Here is a 12,076-nt window from a genome sequence, read left to right as displayed (position 1 = left end):
AGGATTATTCTGCACTGGTCCAGTCCTGCAGGGAGCAAACCAGGAAAGCCAAGGCTGCAACTGAACTCCAACTAGCTTCAAGCATCAAGGGCAACAAAAAGTCCTTTTTCAGATATGTGGGGAGCCGGAGGAAAAGCAAGGGCAACGTTGGACCGTTGCTAAAACAGATGGGGCAACTGGCAACTGACGCCCAGGAAAAAGCCAACCTATTAAATAGGTACTTTGCGTCAGTCTTTCATCAGTCCCACGGGACACCCATGCCTGCTATGGGACAGGGAGATCTGGTTGATGGGGATCCCCTACCCTCCATAAATGCTGACCTTGTGATGGAACACCTTGAGAAGCTGGATACCTTCAAGTCAGCCGGCCCTGACAATCTGTACCCCAGGGTACTCAAGGAGCTGGCGAGCGTCATAGCCCAGCCCCTGGCACGGATCTTTGAAAACTCTTGGAACTCTGGTGTAGTGCCCGAAGACTGGACGAAGGCCAATGTGGTGCCGATCTTCAAGAAAGGGAGGAGAGTGGATCTGGCTAACTACAGGCCCATTAGCCTGACTTCTATCCTGGGGAAGATCTTAGAAAAGTTTATTAAGGAGGCCATCCTTGATGGACTGGCCCAGGCTAACATCCTAGGGGATAGCCAGCACGGGTTTGTTGCGGGTAGGTCTTGTTTGACCAATCTCATTTCCTTTTATGACCGGGTGACCTATCACCTGGACGAGGGAGAAGAGATTGATGTCATATATCTTGACTTCAAAAAAGCTTTTGATCTGGTATCCCATGATCACCTCTTGGCCAAACTGGCCAGTTGCGGCCTTGGCTCCACCACGATCCGCTGGCTGGGAAATTGGCTCCATGGTCGGACCCAGAGGGTTGTAATTGATGGCAGTCACTCATCGTGGTGCCCTCAAGGCTCTGTCCTGGGACCCATCCTGTTCAACATCCTCATTAATGATGTGGACATTGGAGTCAGGAGTGGACTGGCCAAGTTTGGCGATGACACCAAACTTTGGGGCAAAGCATCCACGCCAGAAGATAGGCGGGTGATCCAGGCTGACCTGGACAAGCTCAGGAAATGGGCGGACGAGAACCTGATGGTGTTTAACACCGAAAAATGCAAGGTTTTCCACCTTGGGAGGAAAAACCTGCAGCTTCCTTATAGGCTCGGCAGTGCTACCTTGGATAGCACTACAGAAGAAAGAGACTTGGGGGTCATCATTGACCATGAATTAACATGAGCCTGCAATGCAATGCTGCAGCTAATAAAGCAACCAAAACGCTGGCTTGCATCCATAGATGCTTCTCGAGCAAATCCCGGGATGTCATTCTCCCCTTGTACTCAGCCTTGGTGAGGCCGCAGCTGGAGTACTGTGTCCAGTTTTGGGCTCCACAATTCAAAAAGGATGTGGAGAAGCTTGAGAGAGTCCAGAGGAGAGCCACGCGCATGATCAGAGGTCAGGAAAACAGATCTTACGATGACAGGCTGAGAGCCCTGGGACTCTTTAGCCTGGAAAAGCGTAGGCTCAGGGGTGATCTGATGGCCACCTATAAGTTTATCAGGGGTGACCACCAGGATCTGGGGAACGTTTGTTCACCAGAGCGCCCCAAGGGATGACGAGGTCGAACGGTCATAAACTCCTGCAAGACCGTTTCAGGCTGGACATAAGGAAGAATTTCTTTACTGTCCGAGCCCCCAAGGTCTGGAACAGTCTGCCAGCGGAGGTGGTTCAAGCACCTACATTGAACACCTTCAGGAGTAAATTGGATGCTTATCTTGCTGGGATCCTATGACCCCAGCTGACTTCCTGCCCTTTGGGCAGGGGGCTGGACTCGATGATCTCCCAAGGTCTCTTCCAGCCCTAATGTCTATGAAATCTATCTATGAATTCACTATCCAGTGCAGGGTGTCAAGGGCCAGCAGCAAGGCAGTAGCCCTAGCCTTCAAGAGGGCCAACTTCAATGAGTTGAGGAGATTAGTGGGAGAGGCGCTGGGGTTCTCAAGGGCAAGGGAACTCAGTGCCCAAGATGAGTGGTCGTTCCTTAAGGAGACGATACTCAGGGCCCAAGGGTGACCATCCCAACAAGAAGCAAGGTGGGCAGGAGTGCCCAAAACCCCCTTGACTCACCAAGGGCATCTGGGAATGCCTGATTGCCAAAAAGGCAGTGTACAACTGGTGGAAGGGGGGTGCTATCTCCAAAGAGGAGTATACCTCCTCTGCTTGTGGGGGCTGTCAAGAAAGCTAAGGTTGACATAGAGCTAGGACTAGTGTCCAAGATCAAAGATAATAAAAAGTCATTTTTCAAATATATAGGGAGGATGAAGAAGACACCAGGAAATGTGGGGGCTCTGCAAGATTCTCTGGGCAAGCAGACCTCTTTAACCAATTCTTCACCTCCGTTTTTTTGTGCAGGGACCAGAAGTTCCCCACTGTGATACAAGATGGACTCGAGGGGAACGCCTCCAGACCTCAGGTTGGGGAGGACCAGGTTAGAGAGCTTCTGGAGGGGCTGGACGTGTTCAAATCAGCGGGTCCAGATGCTCTCCACCCCAGGGTGTTGAGGGAGCTAGCAGGGGTTATTGCAGGGCCTTTGGCATGGCTTTATGAGCGCTCATGGTGATCGGGCCAGGTGCCGGATGATTGGAAGATAGCCAACATGGTCCCCATCTTTCAAACAGAGAGGAGGAAGGACCTGGGCGATTATAGGCCCATCAGTCTTACTTCAATCCTGGGGAAACTCTTTTAGAGGATCATCAAGGAGCACAACTGTGATGGGCTGGCTTTAGGGATGATGCTCAAGGGCAACCACCATGGTTTCATTAGGGGCAGGTCATGTCAGACCAACCTGATTGCCTTTTATGATTAGGTCACAAAAGCATTGGATGCAGGCATCGCCGTGGATGTAGTCTTTCTGGGCTTCAGCAAGGCCTTTGACATTGTCTCCCACCCCATCCTCATTAAAAAACGAGGCGACTGTGGCATTGATGCCTACACGGTCAGATGGATGGCAGATTGGCTGAAGGGTCGTACTTAGAGGGTGGTGGTGGATGGGTCATATTCGACCTGGGGGGAAGTGGGCAGTGGAGTCCCCCAGGGCTCGGTCCTTGGGCCCGTGCTGTCTAATCTCTTTCTCAGCGATTTGGAGGACGGGGTGAAAAGGACCCTGTTTAAATTCACTGATGATGCCAAAATTTGGGGTGAGGTGAGCACGCTAGTAGGGAGGGAAAGACTGCAGCAAGACCTAGATATGTATCTTAGCCAGGAACCTCCTGGAATGGTCCAACCTGGCTGACTGTTCCTCCCAGCAGATGTTTGGGTAATTTAAATCACCCATGACAACTACATCCCTTGCCTTAAGTACCTCTGCAAGCTGGCCTGAAAATTCCCAGTCCAGCTCCTCCCCTTGGTTGGGGGGTCTGCAGTAGACCCCCACCGTTAGATCCCTCTCCCACGGCCCCCTTGTATCTTGACCCAGAGCACTTCAGCTTGCCCCTCCTCTGACCTCATTCTGCTGGCAGAGGATGTGTATTGCTCCTTGACATAGAGCACCTCACCCCCACCTTTCCTTCCTTCTCTATCCCGCCTGGAAAGCCTATAGCCCCTAATGCTAACTGCCCAACCATGGGATGAATCCCACCATGTTTCTGTAAGCCCTATTATGTCTGGGTCTGAACTGGCTAGTCTGAGGGTGAGTTCCTCCTGTTTTATTACCCATACTATGGACATTGGTATATAGGCATTTAAGGCCTTGCCTAGCTGCGTGTGCCACCCCCCAATTTGGGAGACTGTCCGGACCCGTTTCTTACCTGGGCACTCCTTGCATTTGTCACCTGTCTTGCTCAGGTGGTGTCTCCTTGTCTTCCTGCAGTCCCCTCCCCCAGCGAGGCTAGTTTAAAGCTTGCTGTATGAGATCAGCCAACCTGGAAGAGAAGACACGCTTGCTTTTAGAAGAGAGATGAAGCCCATCCCACCCCAGCAAGCCCCCCGCCTGAAAGCATGGGTCATTATCTAGGAACCCAAGGCCTGCCTGGTGGCACCAACTGCATAAGCGCCAGTTGACCTCACCAATGCAGGCCCCGTGTTGCCATCCCCACCTACTCACCAGGAGAAGAGAGGAGAATACCACCTGGGCCCCCTTGTCCTTAAGCTTGTCCCCCAGAACCTTGAAATCCTTCATAATGCGGTCAGGGTTGCCTCTGGCCACATCATTCATCCCCACGTGGATGACAACCATGGGGTACTGGTCTGCAGGTTGGACGTAGGCCAGGATCCTCTCCATGATGTCCCTAACCTGAGCCCCAGGCATGAAGCAGACCTCTCGAGTCATAGGGTCAGGCTGGCAGATAGGACCTTCCAGTCTTTGGAGGATGGAGTCTCTGATGATGAGGACCTGGCATTTCTTCCTGTTGGTGTTCTCTCTCTGCCCATTCTTTGTCATGTGGGGAGTAGCATCGTCCCTGCCAGAGCCAATTTCTCTGTCTTTCTCCATCACAGCTGCCAGGGCATTGAACCTGTTCCCCAAGTGAACCTGGGGGGCTTCCACCACTCTAGGCCTAGCAGCTCTGGATTTGGACACCTTCTGCCACTCCTGCTTTGGATGCGTCTCCTGTGGGGGCTGTACAGTGGGTGACCGGGCCTGCAGAGAACAGAAATAGGCATCAATTTCATTCTCTGCATCCTTGATCCCCCTCATCCTGCTCACCTCAGCCTGGAGCTCCCTCATCTGTCCTCCAAGGCTCTAAGTCATGCACAGGAGGGACAGGCAAGGGGACCACCAGGCCCCCCCCCCCCCAGGACCTCACCAAGCCCACCCCCAACAGACAGGGGGGCAAGGGGCCACCCACCCCACCATGAGCTCCGTCTGGGTGGAGGCCTCAGAAGAGCCCGTGGCAGGCGGCAGCACCCGGGAAGGGCCCCTGGCAGCTGCGCTCCACATCTGCACCATGTCTGCAGAGCTGTGCCTGCTGCTTTTGCTTACTGGAGGTGCCGCTCTGGGCAGCTACCTCGCGCCTGCCTTACATGAGCCCTGGCACAGACACCGGTGCGCCCTTACAGAGCGTGCCTGTTTGCGCGCACTGTTCGCGCATGCTGCCCGCGTGCAGCTCGGGAGCGCGGCTCCCTGTCAGGCGAGCTAAGAGGGCTCCGGAGGGCTTCCCCTCCAGATCTGCCTCAGCTGCGCTGTACCCTCTGCCCCACTTACCTTAAGGGGAAATCAAGTGACTAGTTGGAGCTGCCCTCCTGCTTGGGGGAAAGGTCCCTGGAGCTTCCACCCCACCTGGGGGGAAAGGCCCCTGCTAGATCGCCCTCCCCCCAGCGGTCTGCCTGCCCACACGCGGCTCAGGAGTGCGGCTCCCTGTTGGGTGAGCTAAGAGGGCTCTGGAGGGCTTCCCCTCTGGATCCGCCTCAGCTGCGCTGTACCCCCTGCTCCACTTACCTTAGGAGGAAATCAGCTGTTGCTGCCCCCGCCGCTGTCTCCTCTACAGCTGCTGCCTTCGCTGCCGAGGTAAGGTGGGTACACGTATGGCACATGTGCATCCTGCTCCCTCTGTTCCTGCTCCCCAACTGCCAAAATGTGTTTGAATACAATTCAAAATGTGTTTGAATACAATAAAATTCAAAGTAAACTATATCTAAAAACAAAGAATGTAAGCCCTACTGACAGAATGGGTGGTTTTGTAGTGAACAGTGACTGCAAAGGTTTTAAAGGTCACAGTAGACAAATACAATCTACAACTGAAATATTATGCCAAAATAACTATTATGACATATATAAACATGGAAACAATAAGCAGAGCTAGGGATATGTTTTACCTCTGAATACTGATCAGTAAGACTGTTGTAGTAGGGAGTACCCTGACAATTCATATAGGGGTGATGAGGCCCCCAGAAGCACCCCTATTAGTCCTTGAGAGTGGAACATTGGGGCAGCTGCTCTCCCTGGGAGAGGAGACTTACCGGGGAAGATGCCGGTGATGCAGTCTGGAGAGTTCCCGGCACCACAGCTGCCTCACTTTACCAGCTCTTGCCAGATCTGGGTTGGCTGATGTCATAAAGATGCACCCTATGCTGGCTGAAGATGGAACAGGGACCCAGGAGCACAGCCATTGGCCTGGACCAAGGAGTGCCGTGGCAGGGGTAAAGGGAGCAAAGTGAAACCTGCTTACCTGATAGGAGGCTTGGAGGAGCCTCAGGACAGAGGGACCAGGACCAAACCAAGGACAAAAAGATGGCATGATGTGGAGGTGCTGAGAGACACTGTTTTCTTTGCTGGAGCAGCACGAGCAATGAACTGCGAATCTCCTTTACGGGAAGGGGTCCAAGAGCCCCGTAATTGCGTTGAGGGTTAGTGACACCAAATGAAAGAAATTTAAGGGCCTGACAGATTACCCCTGCTGGGTACAGTCAAAATAGCCCAGTGATTAATGAGCTAACAGACATGTAATGAGGAACCTAGACACAGGCAGTTTGACACGCCAAATCCCTAGACTGCCATGAAAGGGCAGAAGACTTTCACTAACCTATTGAAACTGGTTACCGGGCTGGAGCCTGACTAATCGACAAATAGTGGGGACAACACCATTCTATAATCTGATGGCGCACAGCCTGGCTAGACCATAAGATTTGGTTTGTGTAGGACTGTGTGTAAGGGGAGGTGGAGCCCCAAGGAACAACAAGGCATTTGTAAGGGCAGGTGTAAACCATCGAGGACCTTCCACTCTTACTAAAAAGATCAAGATGTGGTGGGCAAGATGGAGGGCATGCCCTGCTGACATGAGTCAGCAAGGCCAAGCTGTCAGGTCCCAAGAACTGGTGCTCGACAGATCACAGCACTAGACCTCAATGGTAGTCAAGTGAGGCATAGGTGCCTACAAAGTGGTGAAATGCACGTAAGTGCACAGAAAATGGTGGTGGTGCATTTTGAACTAAAACACCTTGGAAAACACCATTTTCTCAGTGCTGACATGCATTTTGCCACTTATACAACTGCATGTGCCTGCAGCCCAAGCATGTGTATCTGTGAGGTATGGGTGTGGGTATTTGTGAGGGAGAGAAGGAACCAGCAGGCTCCTTTGCTCTCAGACCAAGCGGAGGGCCAGTGGCCCCAGGTCCGCAGCCCCAAGAAGCCAGGCAGAAAACCCCCTTACCCAGGTGTGTGGGGAAGGGAGGGGCCAGTACTTCCTTCACCAGCATAAAAGAGAGGCTGGGACCGACAAGCGGGGGCAATGCAGAACCGGAAGGAGGACGTGGAGCATGCTGGCGCACGCTGCAAAGGACGCTGCGAGCAAGGCTGAGTGCTGGTAGGAGCCTCTGGCAAAGGGCAAAGCCCCGGCAGGGTTTTTGAACACAGTCTGCTGGCCTCTGCGGGGCATAGAATTGTTTATTTACCAACCGGGAGCGGCCGGAGCCTGGGTACCGTAAAGGCCCTAATAGAAGGGCAGTATTTGACTCTAGGAACCGTAGTCCCTATAATAGGGGCACAGCTCAACAGTGAGCTTTAACTGTGATAAGGGAAGCTGATCAAGCCCTCCAAGGGGGCTCTTCAAAAGCCAAGAAGGGGGTTTGACCCCTCGGAGGGCAAGTGGGTATTGGAAGACGGCTGAAGACGGCTGGAGCAGCTGACCCGATCAAGGGAACCCTCTTGGTCGTAGTGTTTGTTTTGATTTTTATTTTTCTTGTGTGGATCAGCTGAGTGGACGTGCCATCACCCTGCTGGAACAGGCGAGGGTGTAGGGGTGGCGGAGCCCTCAGAAACTCAGGACCCACGTGACGCCGGTGAGACTCATAATTGGACTGCGTGCGTCGGACATCTGAACCAACTCCGTTAATATCAAAGTCATGGCAGGCGAAGCAGACGCGTGTGACACCCCAATTAAAGGTGAGGATACACTAGGCGACTGGCAGGCAGCGCCTGCACGGTCCGCGGGCATTGGTGATAACTCGACAGTACTGGGGAGCATGGAGCCCATGTAATTAACACTTAAGGTGCGGAGTGGAAACACGTGAGCTCAGAAGTGTGAGATCAGGCTTGGGAAACCCTGGGGGAGCCCCCCTTTTTCTAAAAGGTAAATAGTTTCATAGTTTCATAGTAGCTAGAGTCGGTAGGGACCTAGGTAGATCATCTAGTCCGACCCCCTGCCTTGGCAGGAAAGAGCACCGGGGTCAGATGACCCCGGCAAGGTGCTCATCTAACTTCCTTTTAAAAATCCCCAGGCTAGGAGCCTGTACCACTTCCCCTGGAAGCCGGTTCCAGGCCCTAGCCGCCCTGACTGTGAAGTAGTGCCTCCTAATATCTAATCTAAACCTACCCTCCGCCAGCTTGTGACCGTTATTCCTGGTCACTTCTGGGAGCGCACGGGGGAACAGGGACTCCCCCAATACTGCTGATCCCCCCTGACCAGTTTGTAGCACGCCACAAGGTCCCCCCTTAACCTTCTCTTGTGGAGGCTAAACAGGTTCAGGTCCCGTAGCCTCTCCTCATAAGGCCTGCCCTGCTGACCCCTGATCATACGAGTGGCCCTCCTCTGGACTCTTTCCATATCGTCCATGTCCCTCTTGAAGTGTGGCACCCAGAACTGGACGCAGTACTCCAGCTGCGGCCTGACCAGTGCCGCATAGAGGGGTAGGATCACCTCTCTGGACCTGCTCGAGATGCATCTGTGGATGCATGACAGGGTACGGTTGGCCTTCTTGACTGCCTCCCCACACTGCCGGCCCATGTTCATCGTGGAGTCAATGACGACTCCAAGATCCTTTTCCGTCTCCGTGCTGGCAAGAGGGGAGTTCCCCAACCTGTAAGTGTGGTGCCGGTTCTTCCTCCCCATGTGCAACACCTTGCACTTATCAGTGTTAAACCCCATCCTATTCTCATCCGCCCACCGTTGCAACCTGTCAAGGTCAGCTTGTAGCCTATTGCACCCTTCTAGTGCACCCACATCCCCCCACATCTTAGTGTCACCAGCAAACTTGAACAGGGTGCTTTCTACCCCCTCATCCAAGTCACTGATGAAGATGTTGAACAGTGCGGGCCCGAGGACCGAGCCCTGCGGAACCCCACTGCCCACGTCCTTCCAGGTCGAGAAGAACCCATCCACTACCACCCTCTGGGTGCGGCCCTCCAACCAGTTGGCGACCCATTTGACCGTGTGGGCATCGACACCACAGTCTCCCAGCTTTTTGATGAGGACAGGGTGAGAGACAGTGTCGAAAGCCTTCCGGAAGTCCAGAAAGACTACATCCACAGCAACCCCTGTGTCTAATGATTTGGTGACCTGATCGTAAAAGGCCACCAGGTTGGTCTGACAAGACCTGCCACTGATGAACCCATGTTGGTTGCCCCTGAGCATGCATTCCCCCGCAAGGCCCTCCTGGATATGTGCCAGGATAATTTTTTCAAAGAGCTTACCCGGGATTGAGGTAAGACTAACTGGCCTGTAATTTCCCGGGTCCTCTTTTTTTCCCTTTCTGAAGATAGGGACCACATTGGCCCTCTTCCAGTCCTCCAGCACCTCACCAGAGCACCACGAGTGCTCATAGAGCCGCGCCAGGGGTCCCACAATGACCTCGGCCAGTTCCTGTAGAACCCTAGGGTGAAGATGGTCCGGACCAGCGGACTTGAACACATCCAGCCTCTCCAGAAGTACCCTAACTAACTCCTCGCTAACCCCTGGCCCAGGCGTGTCTCTCCTGGGGCCCGAGGGGGGCCCAGCAGGGAGGTGGCTGAACTGGTCCCTACTTAGGAAGACAGAGGCAAAGAAATCGTTAAATATGTTAGCTTTGTCATCTGGCATGATGACTAAGTTGCCCATCGTGTCCTGCAGGGGCCCCACATTACCCGGGACCCTCTTTTTACCCCCTATGTATTTGAAGAAGGACTTCTTATTGTCCTTAATCCGGGAAGCTAGTCCTATCTCCATCTCTGCTTTGGCCTTCCTGACTGCCCCCCTACATCCTCGGGCGACTGTAACATAGTCCTTCTTGGTGATGACCCCATCCCTCCATTGGGTGTATGCCTCCCTTTTAGCAAGGAGACATTCCCGGATGCTCCTAGTGAGCCATGGGGGTTTATGTGCCCTCCTGCTCCCTTTGACCCTTGTTGGGATTACCGCCCTTTGGGCATGGAGGATCGTCTCCTTAAGGAGCAACCACTCACCTTGGACATCTGGCTCCCTTCCCCTCTGGGTCCTCAGCGCTTCCCCAACGATCCTCCTTAGCTTGTTGAAGTCAGCCCTCCTAAAGTCTAGGGCTGTTGCCTTGCTGCAGCCCTTTGCCACCTTACGCTGGATGGTGAATTCCAGCAAGCGATGATCACTGTCTCCCAGGTGGCCCATCACCCGCAGCCCCCTCACCAGGTCATCACCCGTGGCCAGCACCAGGTCCAACAAGGCGTCTCCCCTGGTGGGGCTGTGCAACTCCTGGGTTAGATGGAGGTCCTGCACTCTGGCTAAGAACCGACGTGAGCGATCAGACTTGGCTGACTGCTCTTCCCAGGGGAGCACATAAAAATACATCAAGGTATGGCAGGAAAGTGAAAAGGAAGATTGCCCAAAAGCTGGGATGGGCTTCACCTGTCCCCCAAAGGTAAGCGTGTGTTTTCTTACAGGTTGGCGGATCTCCTCCGGCGGGCTTTAAACTAGGGTCGTCGGGGGGAGGGGAAGATGAGGGCGGGGGAAGCTGTGGACCACCAAACCAGGTGGCACCAACAAGGACAGCCCATCCTGAAGAAAGAGAGCTTTGGGAACATGAAAGACAGGGGGTGGACAGCAATACGGCACAGGTAAGGAATGAGAAGTGGGGAGAAGAGGGACACAGGCGCACGTGTGTCCTTCCCACACGTGTGCCTCCTTTCTGGACCTGGAGCGGAGGAGAGTGCAGCAGCAGCAGCGGCGGCGGCGAGCGGAGCAGCTGAGGGGGCAGCAGCAGCTGATCCCCCTAAGGTAAGTGGGGCTGAGGGACTGAGGGGCCGGTGCAGCTGAGCCGGATCCGGAGGGGAAGCCCCCCGGGTCCCTCTTAGCCGAGCGGGTAGGGAGCCGCGCTCCCGAGCCGCGCGAACAAAGCGCGCAAACAGGCGCTGTCTGTAAGAGCGCGCCGGCGTTTGCGGCGGCGTTCGTGCCGGCGGGTGAGCAGGCGGGGCCCAGAGGCTGACCCCTGCTCTGCTAGTAAGGGCAGCAACTCCTGCGATGGTGTCAACACGGAGTTCTGCCAGGGCCCCTGCCCAGGGGGCGCAGCCTTCCTGGGGCTTGTCCGAGGCCTCCACCCAGACGGAGCCCTCAGGGGGGCTGCCGTCCTCCAACCCCCTGGCCTGCGGGAACTGCCCGGCAAGGTCTGGGGGGGCAGGGGCTGGGGACTCCTGCACCTGTCCTGTAGGTATCCGCCTTAGGACCCTGGAGGAATGGGTGCGGGGGCTCCTGGAGGAGGTTAGCAGGCTGAGGGGAATCCGTGAGGCAGAGGAGGAAATTGATAGGTATTTTCTTTCTCTGCAGGGTGGTACGACTGAGGAGAGGGCAGCCCGGGATGAGCCCTCCACTGCTGAGTGGCAGATGGTCTCCCGTGCCAGGGCTATTAACCATGTTGCGGCACCAGTTCCTCCTGTCCATCTGGAGAACAGGTACGAGGCCCTGGCAGCCCTGGAGGAGGAGGGAGCAGTGGAAGATACCAGGGAGGAGACTCTGCGCACACAATGTCCTGTGCGGGCGGCGGGAGTCAAGAGGCCTAAGAGGAGGAAGCGTCGCATCATCGTGATTGGTGACTCCATCCTGAGAGGTACGGAGGGCCCCATCTGTCGCCAGGATCCCTCAGCACGTGAGGTCTACTGCCTGCCCGGAGCGAAGATTCAGCATGTGAAGGGGATGCTCCAGTCCATCATCCAGCCCACCGATTATTACCCCATGGTCCTTGTCCATGTGGGTACTAACGATGCGGCCAGGAGAGCCCCTGATCGCCTGATGGAGGACTACCATGCTCTGGGAGGCGTGCTGAGGGAGGTGGGCGCACAGGCGGTCTTCTCTTCCATCCTGCCAGTGAGCGGTCGAGGCAGACGCCACGAGATGTGCATAGCGGAGACCAACTGGAGGCTACAG

Source organism: Crocodylus siamensis, chromosome 1 (genome assembly GCF_052110815.1).
Source record: "Crocodylus siamensis isolate JL-2025a chromosome 1, ASM5211081v1, whole genome shotgun sequence".
Lineage (NCBI taxonomy): Eukaryota > Metazoa > Chordata > Crocodylia > Crocodylidae > Crocodylus > Crocodylus siamensis.
This window is presented reverse-complemented; position numbering follows the sequence as displayed.